This window comes from Drosophila arizonae, chromosome X, assembly GCF_054131065.1.
Source record: "Drosophila arizonae isolate 15081-1271.41 chromosome X, UAZ_ARI_1.0, whole genome shotgun sequence".
Taxonomy (NCBI): Eukaryota; Metazoa; Arthropoda; class Insecta; order Diptera; family Drosophilidae; genus Drosophila; species Drosophila arizonae.
In genome coordinates, this window is record NC_142927.1 from 36,209,525 (window position 1) to 36,225,184 (window position 15,660).

Consider the following 15,660-nt stretch of genomic DNA (forward strand, 5'->3'; position numbering starts at 1 on the left):
TATGAAAATATAAAAATATTTTGAAAAAATTAAAAAAAATTAACATCAGTTGCATCGATCGGGATTCGAACCGAGATTTCTCGATCGAGCGTCATGCAGCTAACACACTAGGCCACCCCAATCCTGCTAGTGGCGCTGGCAAAACTCAAATAGATTCACTGCTGCTGCGCCATCTACCAAAACTAAATGAAACTAACAGCTGATGTGATTCAACGAATGTTTTTGTTGTAGCTGCTGCACGTGCGTTTGTTAATTGGCCAAATATTTGATTTTTTTTTTATTAATTTTTGACTGAACGGAATTTAATGAAACTTTCAGCATATGATCTACATATTATATTGAATATTTGAGAAATTTAAAAAAAGGAAAAATCATTCACAATTAGCTATAGTGGCATCTGATTTCAACTTGAATGTTTTTACTCGATAAAAACATAACGGGATGATTTATCGAATTTTAAAAGCAAACTCGACGTCCGCGCTGTATAAACGGTCATTTTAAAAAAAAATTCAAGTCTCTAGCTCTTATATCTTCGGAAATCGACGCGTTCAAACATACGGACAGACGGACAGACAGACAGACTGACAGGGCCAAATCGACTCAGCTCGTCGCCCTGATCAAGAATATATATACTTTGTGGGGTCTGCCACGCCTCCTTTTGCCTGTTAAATACATTTCAACAAAACCATTATACCCTGATTTCCCATTTTCAATGGGTTCAGGGTATAAAAATTAATTAAGTAATTATTGCAGCATGTAATGGAGAATCAGAAAAAGCAAAGCGATTCAATATTTTGATGCTTTGATAACAAACAATTTTAAATTATTCGGCAATAAACTAGCAAGTACTGCAATAGAGAAGAATTAATTTAGTAATTATTGCAGCATGTGATGGAAAATAAGAAAAAGCAAAGCGATTCAATATTTTCATGCTTTGATAACAGACAATTATAAATTAATCAGCAATAAACTAGTAAGTTTTGCAATAGAGTAAAATGAATTTAGTAATTATTGCAGCATGTGATGGAAAATAAGAAATAGCAAAGCGATTCAATATTTTGATGCTTTGATAACAGACAATTTTAAATTATTCGGCAATAAATTAGTAAGTATTGCAATAGAGAAAAATGAACGTAGTAATTATTGCAGCATGTAATGGAGAACCAGAAAAAGCAAAGCGATTCAATATTTTGATGCTTTGATAAACGACAATTTTAAATTATTCGGCAATAAACTATAAACTAGTGAGTATTGCAATAGAGAAAAACGAATACAGTAATTATTGCCACATGTGATGGAAAATAAGAAAAGCAACGCGATTCAATATTTTAAAGCTTTGTTAACAAACATACAATTATAAAATATTCGGCAATAAACTAGTAAGTATTGCAATAAAGAAAAATTAATTAAGTAATTATCGCAGCATGTAATGGAGAATCAGAAAAAGCAAAGCGATTCAATATTTTTATGCTTTGATAACAGAAAATTTTAAATTATTCGGCAATAAACTAGTAAGTATTGCAATAGGGAAAAATTAATTAAGTAATTATTGCAGCATGTAATGGAGAATCAGAAAAAGCAAAGCGTTTCATTATTTTGATGCTTTGATAACAGACAATTTTAAATTATTCGGCAATAAACTATAAACTAGTAAGTATTGCAATAGGGTAAAATGAACTTAGTAATTATTGCAGCATGTGATGGAAAAGAAGAAAAAGCAAAGCGATTCGATATTTTGATGCTTTGATAACAGACAATTTTAAATTATTCGGCAATAAATTAGTAAGTATTGCAATAGAGAAAAATGAATTTAGTAATTATTGCAGCATGTGATGGAAAATAAGAAAAAGCAAAGCGATTCAATATTTTGATGCTTTGATAACAGACAATTTTAAATTATTCGGCAATAAACTATAAACAAGTAAGTATTGCAATAGAGTAAAATGAATTTAGTAATTATTGCAGCATGTGGTGGAAAATAAGAAAAAGCAAAGCGATCAATATTTTGATGCTTTGATAACAGACAATTTTAAATTATTCGGAAATAAACTAGTAAGTATTGCAATAGAGAAAAATTAATTAAGTAATTATTGCAGCATGTAATGGAGAATCATAAAAAGCAAAGCGTTTCATTATTTTGATGCTTTGATAACAGACAATTTTAAATTATTCGGCAATAAACTAGTAAGTATTGCAATAGAGAAAAATGAATTTAGTAATTATTGCAGCATGTGATGGAAAATAAGAAAAGCAACGCGATTCAATATTTTAAAGCTTTGTTAGCAAACAGACAATTATAAAATATTCGGCAATAAACTAGTAAGTATTTCAATAAAGAAAAATTTATTAAGTAATTATCGCAGCATGTAATGGAGAATCAGAAAAAGCAAAGCGATTCAATATTTTGATGCTTTGATAACAGAAAATTTTAAATTATTCGGCAATAAACTAGTAAGTATTGCAATAGAGAAAAATTAATTAAGTAATTATTGCAGCATGTAATGGAGAATCATAAAAAGCAAAGCGTTTCATTATTTTGATGCTTTGATAACAGACAATTTTAAATTATTCGGCAATAAACTAGTAAGTATTGCAATAGAGTAAAATGAATTTAGTAATTATTGCAGCATGTGATGGAAAAGAAGAAAAAGCAAAGCGATTCAATATTTTGATGCTTTGATAACAGACAATTTTAAATTATTCGGCAATAAACTAGTTAGTATTTTGCAATAGAGAAAAATGAATTTAGTAATTATTGCAGCATGTGATGGAAAATAAGAAAAAGCAAAGCGATTCAATATTTTGATGCTTTGATAACAGACAATTTTAAATTATTCGGCAATAAACTAGTAAGTATTGCAAAAGAGAAAAATGAATTTAGTAATTATTGCAGCATGTGATGGAAAATAAGAAAAAGCAAAGCGATTCAATATTTTGATGCCTTGATAACAGACAATTTTAAATTATTTGGCAATAAACTAGTAATTATTGCAATAGAGAACAAGTAAGAAAATTCTAGTCGAGAGTGCTCGACTAGATACTACCCTGAACCCAACAAATAAAAATGCTCATTTAGTATGGCTGAAATTTCAATTTCGATGTATTTAAAAATATAAATAAAATACCAAACTCATTTAATAAAATATAAAAATATTTTGAAACAATTAAAAAAAATTAACATCAGTTGCATCGATCGGGATTCGAACCGCGAACTCTCGATCGAGCGTCATGCAGCTAACACACTAGGCCACCTCACTCCTGCTAGTGGCGCTGGCAAAACTCAAATAGATTCACTGCTGCAGCGCCATCTACCAAAAGTAAACGAAACTAGCTGCTGATGTGATTCTAAGAATCTGCTAGAATAACCAAACTTTTTAAAACGCACATAAAGTATAGTTAAAATTTCAATTTCGGTGTATTTAAAAATATAAATTAAATAGAAAACTCATTTATGAAAATATAAAAATATTTTGAAACAATTAAAAAAAATTTACATCAGTTGCATCGATCGGGATTCGAACCGAGATTTCTCGATCGAGCGTCATGCAGCTAACACACTAGGCCACCCCACTCCTGCTAGTGGCGCTGGCAAAACTCAAATAGATTCACTGCTGCTGCGCCATCTACCAAAACTAAATGAAACTAACAGCTGATGTGATTCAACGAATGTTTTTGTTGTAGCTGCTGCACGTGCGTTTGTTAATTGGCCAAATATTTGATTTTTTTTTTTTTTATTAATTTTTGACTGAACGGAATTTAATGAAACTTTCATCTACATATTATATTGAATATTTGAGAAATTTAAAAAAAAAAGAAAAATCATTCACAATTAGCTATAGTGGCATCTGATTTCAACTTGAATGTTTTTACTCGATAAAAACATAACGGGATGATTTATCGAATTTTAAAAGCAAACTCGACGTCCGCGCTGTATAAACGATCATTAAAAAAAAAATTCAAGTCTCTAGCTCTTATATCTTCGGAAATCGACGCGTTCAAACATACGGACAGACGGACAGACAGACAGACGGACAGGGCCAAATCGACTCAGCTCGTCGCCCTGATCAAGAATATATATACTTTGTGGGGTCTGCCACGCCTCCTTTTGCCTGTTACATACATTTCAACAAAACCATTATACCCTGATTTCCCATTTTTAATGGGTTCAGGGTATAATTAAGTAATTATTGCAGCATGTAATGGAGAATCAGAAAAAGCAAAGCGATTCAATATTTTGATGCTTTGATAACAAACAATTTTAAATTATTCGGCAATAAACTAGCAAGTACTGCAATAGAGAAGAATTAATTTAGTAATTATTGCAGCATGTGATGGAAAATAAGAAAAAGCAAAGCGATTCAATATTTTCATGCTTTGATAACAGACAATTTTAAATTAATCAGCAATAAACTAGTAAGTTTTGCAATAGAGTAAAATGAATTTAGTAATTATTGCAGCATGTGATGGAAAATAAGAAATAGCAAAGCGATTCAATATTTTGATGCTTTGATAACAGACAATTTTAAATTATTCAGCAATAAACTAGTAAGTATTGCAATAGATTAAAATGAATTTAGTAATTATTGCAGCATGTGATGGAAAATAAGAAAAAGCAAAGCGATTCAATATTTTGATTCTTTGATAACAGACAATTTTAAATTATTCGGCAATAAACTAGTAAGTATTGCAATAGATTAAAATGAATTTAGTAATTATTGCAGCATGTGATGGAAAATAAGAAAAAGCAAAGCGATTCAATATTTTGATTCTTTGATAACAGACAATTTTAAATTATTCGGCTATAAACTAGTAAGTATTACAATAGAGAAAAATAAATTTAGTAATTATTGCAGCATGTGATGGAAAATAAGAAAAAGCAAAGCGATTCAATATTTTGATGCTTTGATGACAGACAATTTTAAATTATTCGGCAATAAACTATAAACTAGTAAGTATTGCAATAGAGTAAAATGAATTTAGTAATTATTGCAGCATGTGATGGAAAATAAGAAAAAGCAAAGCGATTCAATATTTTGATGCTTTGATAAACGACAATTTTAAATTATTCGGCAATAAACTATAAACTAGTAAGTATTGCAATAGAGAAAAATGAATTTAGTAATTATTGCAGCATGTGATGGAATATAAGAAAAAGCAAAGCGATTCGATATTTTGATGCTTTGATAACAGACAATTTTAAATTATTCGGCAATAAATTAGTAAGTATTGCAATAGAGAAAAATGAACGTAGTAATTATTGCAGCATGTAATGGAGAACCAGAAAAAGCAAAGCGATTCAATATTTTGATGCTTTGATAAACGACAATTTTAAATTATTCGGCAATAAACTATAAACTAGTAAGTATTGCAATAGAGAAAAACGAATACAGTAATTATTGCCACATGTGATGGAAAATAAGAAAAGCAACGCGATTCAATATTTTAAAGCTTTGTTAACAAACAGACAGTTATAAAATATTCGGCAATAAACTAGTAAGTATTGCAATAGAGAAAAATTAATTAAGTAATTATTGCAGCATGTAATGGAGAATCAGAAAAAGCAAAGCGTTTCATTATTTTGATGCTTTGATAACAGACAATTTTAAATTATTCGGCAATAAACTAGTAAGTATTGCAATAGAGTGAAATGAATTTAGTAATTATTGCAGCATGTGATGGAAAAGAAGAAAAAGCAAAGCGATTCAATATTTTGCAATAGAGAAAAACGAATACAGTAATTATTGCCACATGTGATGGAAAATAAGAAAAGCAACGCGATTCAATATTTTAAAGCTTTGTTAACAAACATACAATTATAAAATATTCGGCAATAAACTAGTAAGTAGTGCAATAAAGAAAAATTAATTAAGTTATTATCGCAGCATGTAATGGAGAATCAGAAAAAGCAAAGCGATTCATTATTTTGATGCTTTGATAACAGACAATTTTAAATTATTCGGCAATAAACTAGTAAGTATTGCAATAGGGTAAAATGAACTTAGTAATTATTGCAGCATGTGATGGAAAAGAAGAAAAAGCAAAGCGATTCAATATTTTTATGCTTTGATAACAGACAATTTTAAATTATTCGGCAATAAACTAGTAAGTATTGCAATAGGGTAAAATGAACTTAGTAATTATTGCAGCATGTGATGGAAAAGAAGAAAAAGCAAAGCGATTCAATATTTTGATGCTTTGATGACAGACAATTTTAAATTACTCGGCAATAAATTAGTAAGTATTGCAATAGAGAAAAATCAATGTAGTAATTATTGCAGCATGTAATGGAGAACCAGGAAAAGCAAAGCGATTCAATATTTTGATGTTTTGATAAACGACAATTTTAAATTATTCGGCAATAAGTAAGTATTGCAATAGAGAAAAACGAATACAGTAATTATTGCCACATGTGATGGAAAATAAGAAAAGCAACGCGATTCAATATTTTTAAGCTTTGATAACAGACAATTTTAAATTATTCGGCAATAAATTAGTAAGTATTGCAATAGAGAAAAATGAATGTAGTAATTATTGCAGCATGTGATGGAAAATAAGAAAAAGCAAAGCGATTCAATATTTTGATTCTTTGATAACAGACAATTTTAAATTATTCGGCAATAAACTATAAACTAGTAAGTATTGCAATAGAGAAAAACGAATACAGTAATTATTGCCACATGTGATGGAAAATAAGAAAAGCAACGCGATTCAATATTTTAAAGCTTTGTTAACAAACAGACAGTTATAAAATATTCGGCAATAAACTAGTAAGTATTGCAATAGAGAAAAATTAATTAAGTAATTATTGCAGCATGTAATGGAGAATCAGAAAAAGCAAAGCGTTTCAATATTTTGATGCTTTGATAACAGAAAATTTTAAATTATTCGGCAATAAACTAGTAAGTATTGCAATAGAGAAAAATTAATTAAGTAATTATTGCAGCATGTAATGGAGAATCAGAAAAAGCAAAGCGTTTCATTATTTTGATGCTTTGATAACAGACAATTCTAAATTATTCGGCAATAAACTAGTAAGTGTTGCAATAGGGTAAAATGAACTTAGTAATTATTGCAGCATGTGATGGAAAAGAAGAAAAAGCAAAGCGTTTCATTATTTTGATGCTTTGATAACAGACAATTTTAAATTATTCGGCAATAAACTATAAACTAGTAAGTATTGCAATAGAGTAAAATGAATTTAGTAATTATTGCAGCATGTGATGGAAAATAAGAAAAAGCAAAGCGATTCAATATTTTGATGCTTTGATAACAGACAATTTTACATTATTCGGCAATAAACTAGTAAGTATTGCAAAAGAGAAAAATGAATTTAGTAATTATTGCAGCATGTGATGGAAAATAAGAAAAAGCAAAGCGATTCAATATTTTGATGCTTTGATGACAGACAATTTTAAATTATTCGGCAATAAATTAGTAAGTATTGCAATAGAGAAAAATGAATGTAGTAATTATTGCAGCATGTAATAGAGAACCAGAAAAAGCAAAGCGATTCAATATTTTGATGCTTTGATAAACGACAATTTTAAATTATTCGGCAATAAACTATAAACTAGTAAGTATTGCAATAGAGAAAAACGAATACAGTAATTATTGCCACATGTGATGGAAAATAAGAAAAGCAACGCGATTCAATATTTTAAAGCTTTGATAACAGACAATTTTTAATTATTCGGCAATAAATTAGTAAGTATTGCAATAGAGAAAAATGAATGTAGTGATTATTGCAGCATGTGATGGAAAATAAGAAATAGCAAAGCGATTCAATATTTTGATGCTTTGATAACAGACAATTTTAAATTATTCAGCAATAAACTAGTAAGTATTGCAATAGATTAAAATGAATTTAGTAATTATTGCAGCATGTGATGGAAAATAAGAAAAAGCAAAGCGATTCAATATTTTGATTCTTGGATAACAGACAATTTTAAATTATTCGGCAATAAACTAGTAAGTATTGCAATAGACAAAATTGAATTTAGTAATTATTGCAGCATGTGATGGAAAATAAGAAAAAGCAAAGCGATTCAATATTTTTATGCTTTGATGACAGACAATTTTAAATTATTCGGCAATAAATTAGTAAGTATTGCAATAGAGAAAAATGAATGTAGTAATTATTGCAGCATGTAATAGAGAACCAGAAAAAGCAAAGCGATTCAATATTTTGATGCTTTGATGACAGAAAATTTTAAATTATTCGGCAATAAATTAGTAAGTATTGCAATAGAGAAAAATGAATGTAGTAATTATTGCAGCATGTAATAGAGAACCAGAAAAAGCAAAGCGATTCAATATTTTGATGCTTTGATAAACGACAATTTTAAATTATTCGGCAATAAACTATAAACTAGTAAGTATTGCAATAGAGAAAAACGAATACAGTAATTATTGCCACATGTGATGGAAAATAAGAAAAGCAACGCGATTCAATATTTTAAAGCTTTGATAACAGACACTTTTAAATTATTCGGCAATAAATTAGTAAGTATTGCAATAGAGAAAAATGAATGTAGTAATTATTGCAGCATGTGATGGAAAATAAGAAATAGCAAAGCGATTCAAAATTTTGATGCTTTGATAACAGACAATTTTAAATTATTCAGCAATAAACTAGTAAGTATTGCAATAGATTAAAATGAATTTAGTAATTATTGCAGCATGTGATGGAAAATAAGAAAAAGCAAAGCGATTCAATATTTTGATTCTTGGATAACAGACAATTTTAAATTATTCGGCAATAAACTAGTAAGTATTGCAATAGACAAAAATGAATTTAGTAATTATTGCAGCATGTGATGGAAAATAAGAAAAAGCAAAGCGATTCAATATTTTTATGCTTTGATGACAGACAATTTTAAATTATTCGGCAATAAACTATAAACTAGTAAGTATTGCAATAGAGAAAAATGAATTTAGTAATTATTGCAGCATGTGATGGAAAATAAGAAAAAGCAAAGCGATTCGATATTTTGATGCTTTGATAACAGACAATTTTAAATTATTCGGCAATAAACTAGTAAGTATTGCAATAGAGAAAAATGAATTTAGTAATTATTGCCACATGTGATAGAAAATAAGAAAAAGCAAAGCGATTCAATATTTGTATGCTTTGATAACAGACAATTTTAAATTATTCGGCAATAACCTATAAACTATTAAGTATTGCAATAGAGAAATATGAATTTAGTAATTATTGCCACATGTGATGGAAAATAAGAAAAGCAACGCGATTCAATATTTTAAAGCTTTGTTAACAAACAGACAATTATAAAATATTCGGCAATAAACTAGTAAGTATTGCAATAGAGAAAAATTAATTAAGTAATTATTGCAGCATGTAATGGAGAATCAGAAAAAGCAAAGCGTTTCATTATTTTGATGCTTTGATAACAGACAATTTTAAATTATTCGGCAATAAACTAGTAAGTATTGCAATAGAGTAAAATGAATTTAGTAATTATTGCAGCATGTGATGGAAAATAAGAAAAAGCAAAGCGATTCAATATTTTGATGCTTTGATAACAGACAATTTCAAATTATTCGGCAATAAACTAGTAAGTATTGCAATAGGGTAAAATGAACTTAGTAATTATTGCAGCATGTGATGGAAAAGAAGAAAAAGCAAAGCGATTCGATATTTTGATGCTTTGATAACAGACAATTTTAAATTATTCGGCAATAAATTAGTAAGTATTGCAATAGAGTAAAATGAATGTAGTAATTATTGCAGCATGTAATGGAGAACCAGAAAAAGCAAAGCGATTCAATATTTTAAAGCTTTGTTAACAAACAGACAGTTATAAAATATTCGGCAATAAACTAGTAAGTATTGCAATAGAGAAAAATTAATTAAGTAATTATTGCAGCATGTAATGGAGAATCAGAAAAAGCAAAGCGTTTCAATATTTTGATGCTTTGATAACAGACAATTTTAAATTATTCGGCAATAAACTAGTAAGTATTGCAATAGGGTAAAATGAACTTAGTAATTATTGCAGCATGTGATGGAAAAGAAGAAAAAGCAAAGCGATTCGATATTTTGATGCTTTGATAACAGACAATTTTAAATTATTCGGCAATAAACTAGTAAGTATTGCAATAGAGAAAAACGAATACAGTAATTATTGCCACATGTGATGGAAAATAAGAAAAGCAACGCGATTTAATATTTTAAAGCTTTGTTAACAAACAGACAGTTATAAAATATTCGGCAATAAACTAGTAAGTATTGCAATAGAGAAAAATTAATTAAGTAATTATTGCAGCATGTAATGGAGAATCAGAAAAAGCAAAGCGTTTCAATATTTTGATGCTTTGATAACAGACAATTTTAAATTATTCGGCAATAAACTAGTAAGTATTGCAATAGGGTAAAATGAATTTAGTAATTATTGCAGCATGTAATGGAGAATCATAAAAAGCAAAGCGTTTCATTATTTTGATGCTTTGATAACAGACAATTTTAAATTATTCGGCAATAAACTAGTAAGTATTGCAATAGAGTAAAATGAATTTAGTAATTATTGCAGCATGTGATGGAAAATAAGAAAAAGCAAAGCGATTCAATATTTTGATGCTTTGATGACAGACAATTTTAAATTATTCGGCAAAACCTATAAACTATTAAGTATTGCATTAGAGTAAAATGAATTTAGTAATTATTGCAGCATGTGATGGAAAATAAGAAAAAGCAAAGCGGTTCAATATTTTTATGCTTTGATAAACGACAATTTTAAATTATTCGGCAATAAACTATAAACTAGTAAGTATTGCAATAGAGAAAAATGAATTTAGTAATTATTGCAGCATGTGATGGAAAATAAGAAAAAGCAAAGCGATTCGATATTTTGATGCTTTGATAACAGACAATTTTAAATTATTCGGCAAAAAATTAGTAAGTATTGCAATAGAGAAAAATGAATGTAGTAATTATTGCAGCATGTAATGGAGAACCAGAAAAAGCAAAGCGATTCAATATTTTGATGCTTTGATAAACGACAATTTTAAATTATTCGGCAATAAACTATAAACTAGTAAGTATTGCAATAGAGAATGTTGTAGTGTGGAGTCGTGATAAGTGAGGACACGTGGGTTTGATTTTAAAAATTATTTATTTTGTGCCTTGAAAGATGGCGATGTAATTTGTACTTGTACACATGTCAAAAGGGCGTTGAAAAGTCAGAGATAAAAGCCAGGAGAGGCAAGTGACGAGAGCCAACGGTTGTACCATTAACAGAACGCTGTTAATTTACATCAACAGAGTGCTGTTAATAACACAGCCGGGCTATGTGGGGGAGGAGCAATCCTGTTAATGGGATCTGGCATTAACATACTCCCCCCCTTGCAAGGGTTGCAAACATGGCTGGTGGACCTCACGAGTAGGAACCCGAAAGGACCCGCCAGTATTCTGGGCCATTGGATGACCGTCAGTGCTGAGGACGACTCCCGGAAAGATGACGTGAGGATACACGTCAGCCCCCAACACAACGAACACCAGACTGGGTCGAGCCCAATTGCTGTCGGCGAACGTGATCCCAGCCGGATTGGCTGCGTGCTCGATCGGCTGAATTGGGGTCCGGCAATTGACCTGAGGGTCCATCTGGAGGAGGGCATCGTGAGAGAGCTCCGATGTTTTGGAGCGGAAGATTGCCGTGCACACTTTTCCCGGACCCACGCTGGTGACGGATAGACCCATGGTCCTTGCCAATGAAGCGTGGATTATTCTGCACGCGCGGCACCCGAAAGAATTGGTGCCGGCTGGTTTCACAGATTGAGCGGACAGCGTCGGTGGCTGGAAAAGAGAGATGTGCAGGGCGGTGAATGAATGAACAAACTAAACAAAAATTTAATTAACCTAATTAGGATAAATTAAGTTTGAATTAAATTTGCTTGGATAAGCAGACACAGTAAAGGAATAATTTAATTAACTTAATTAGGATAAATTAAGTTTGAATTAAATTTGCTTGGATAAGCAGACACAGTAAAGGAATAATTTAATTAACTTAATTAGGATAAATTAAGTTTGAATTAAATTTGCTTGGATAAGCAGACACAGTAAAGGAATAATTTAATTAACTTAATTAGGATAAATTAAGTTTGAATTAAATTTGCTTGGATAAGCAGACACAGTAAAGGAATAATTTAATTAACTTAATTAGGATAAATTAAGTTTGAATTAAATTTGCTTGGATAAGCAGACACAGTAAAGGAATAATTTAATTAACTTAATTAGGATAAATTAAGTTTGAATTAAATTTGCTTGGATAAGCAGACACAGTAAAGGAATAATTTAATTAACTTAATTAGGATAAATTAAGTTTGAATTAAATTTGCTTGGATAAGCAGACACAGTAAAGGAATAATTTAATTAACTTAATTAGGATAAATTAAGTTTAAATTAAATTTGTTTATTTTAAATAAATACCCAAAGAAAGGAAAGCAAACGAAAACAGTAGTAATAATGACGTCACAAAGTAGGTCACCGAATATTCGTGCAATATATTGATCAAGAACTATCGGCTCGAAAGTGTGGCGGTCGGCGATAGTGATCGGGGAGGCTGTGATTGTTATCGGTGACAACCACAGCTGTTTGAATTCCACGCGGAAGAAGTGCACATATTTTGTTTATAAAATATAAAATTTTTGTGATTGCGGAAAGAAAACAATAAATTTGTGAACAAGAAAAACAACAAGTGTTTTTTTTTATATTATTTTTTTTTTATTTTATTTTATAAATTTTATCATATTGCATATGCGCACATATGTATGTATGTCACAGATATTTTTATGTATGTATGTGCGTAAATGTAGATGTACATACAAAAAAAATTATAGCAATAAATGTGCATAATAAAAAACCCAAAGGATATTGTTGGTTATTTTATTGTTCTTTATTGAAATCTGCCAAGTGTTGTCTTTATGTGAAGGTGAAGTCGGACGAACGAAGATCTTTTTTATGTACATACATACATGCAAATGCAAGTAAATCACCGGGGAAGTAACGTACATATGTAATTATGAATACAAAGGATATTGTACGGATGTTATGTACATATGTAGTTAAGAACACAAAGAATATTGTGTTATATATTAGTGACTTGCAAATGAATGAAGGAAATGTGTCGCCACAGGGAACTTGAAATTTAATAAGCTTTAAGTAATGGTACATGTGGGACCAATAGTGGACCATATGTATGTATGTATGAATGTGCGTACATATGGATTTAAACACGAAGGTGATAGTGTAAATATATATAATAAAAAACTCTAAAGGATATTGTTGGTTATTTTATTGTTCTTTATTTAAATATACCAAGTGTTGACTTCATGTGAAGGTGGTCTGTATGTATGTGAGTAGAAATTGCAGTGGAATAGCAATTAAATTTGCATAATCGGATTACAATAAAAGCGGACGTGAGTTTACTACAAAACACAAAGGATATTGTGTATTATATTTTAGTAAAACGTAAAAGAGTTGCTCGTGCAAGGAAAGTAATTGAACAGCTTATTAAGTGTCTAAATATATAAGGATATATATATATGTATAGGCATGTAATCGGTGAATAAGTCGCAAAATTAGTACATACATATATATGTATGTATATACAAGGGAATATGGCGGATCAGAAGTGCCAGTGAGATATTAATGTACTATTTTACGGAAGTATGGGATACTTATCTCGACGGCCGTTGGAATGCTGATTTGATGGATGTGGATGAATAATCCGGCTCGAAGGACCAAATGTTGTAGTGTGGAGTCGTGATAAGTGAGGACACGTGGGTTTGATTTTAAAAATTATTTATTTTGTGCCTTGAAAGATGGCGATGTAATTTGTACTTGTACACATGTCAAAAGGGCGTTGAAAAGTCAGAGATAAAAGCCAGGAGAGGCAAGTGACGAGAGCCAACGGTTGTACCATTAACAGAACGCTGTTAATTTACATCAACAGAGTGCTGTTAATAACACAGCCGGGCTATGTGGGGGAGGAGCAATCCTGTTAATGGGATCTGGCATTAACAGAGAAAAACGAATACAGTAATTATTGCCACATGTGATGGAAAATAAGAAAAGCAACGCGATTCAATATTTTAAAGCTTTGTTAACAAACAGACAGTTATAAAATATTCGGCAATAAACTAGTAAGTATTGCAATAGAGAAAAATTAATTAAGTAATCATTGCAGCATGTAATGGAGAATCAGAAAAAGCAAAGCGTTTCAATATTTTGATGCTTTGATAACAGAAAATTTTAAATTATTCGGCAATAAACTAGTAAGTATTGCAATAGAGAAAAATTAATTAAGTAATTATTGCAGCATGTAATGGAGAATCAGAAAAAGCAAAGCGTTTCATTATTTTGATGCTTTGATAACAGACAATTCTAAATTATTCGGCAATAAACTAGTAAGTGTTGCAATAGGGTAAAATGAACTTAGTAATTATTGCAGCATGTGATGGAAAAGAAGAATAAGCAAAGCGATTCAATATTTTGCAATAGAGAAAAACGAATACAGTAATTTTTGCCACATGTGATGGAAAATAAGAAAAGCAACGCGATTCAATATTTTAAAGCTTTGTTAACAAACATACAATTATAAAATATTCGGCAATAAACTAGTAAGTATTGCAATAAAGAAAAATTAATTAAGTAATTATCGCAGAATGTAATGGAGAATCAGAAGAAGCAAAGCGATTCAATATTTTGATGCTTTGATAACAGAAAATTTGAAATTATTCGGCAATAAACTAGTAAGTATTGCAATAGAGAAAAATTAATTAAGTAATTATTGCAGCATGTAATGGAGAATCAGAAAAAGCAAAGCGTTTCATTATTTTGATGCTTTGATAACAGACAATTCTAAATTATTCGGCAATAAACTAGTAAGTGTTGCAATAGGGTAAAATGAACTTAGTAATTATTGCAGCATGTGATGGAAAAGAAGAAAAAGCAAAGCGTTTCATTATTTTGATGCTTTGATAACAGACAATTTTAAATTATTCGGCAATAAACTAGTAAGTATTGCAATAGAGTAAAATGAATTTAGTAATTATTGCAGCATGTGATGGAAAATAAGAAAAAGCAAAGCGATTCAATATTTTGATGCTTTGATAACAGACAATTTTACATTATTCGGCAATAAACTAGTAAGTATTGCAAAAGAGAAAAATGAATTTAGTAATTATTGCAGCATGTGATGGAAAATAAGAAAAAGCAAAGCGATTCAATATTTTGATGCTTTGATGACAGGCAATTTTAAATTATTCGGCAATAAATTAGTAAGTATTGCAATAGAGAAAAATGAATGTAGTAATTATTGCAGCATGTAATAGAGAACCAGAAAAAGCAAAGCGATTCAATATTTTGATGCTTTGATAAACGACAATTTTAAATTATTCGGCAATAAACTATAAACTAGTAAGTATTGCAATAGAGAAAAACGAATACAGTAATTATTGCCACATGTGATGGAAAATAAGAAAAGCAACGCGATTCAATATTTTAAAGCTCTGATAACAGACAATTTTTAATTATTCGGCAATAAATTAGTAAGTATTGCAATAGAGAAAAATGAATGTAGTAATTATTGCAGCATGTGATGGAAAATAAGAAATAGCAAAGCGATTCAATATTTTGATGCT

The 15,660-nt window shown here is 29.9% G+C and overlaps 1 long non-coding RNA gene across 1 annotated transcript; it reads right to left on the reverse strand.

The window, feature by feature from the left end:
• Positions 1–11,113: 11,113 nt before the first annotated feature.
• LOC149268286 (uncharacterized) lies at positions 11,114–14,034 on the reverse strand. Its single transcript, XR_016271023.1, has 2 exons — positions 12,446–14,034; positions 11,114–11,812 (listed from the first exon to the last, which is right to left on the reverse strand). It is a non-coding gene; the product is annotated as an uncharacterized LOC149268286 (long non-coding RNA).
• Between the last annotated feature and the right edge of the window lie 1,626 nt (positions 14,035–15,660).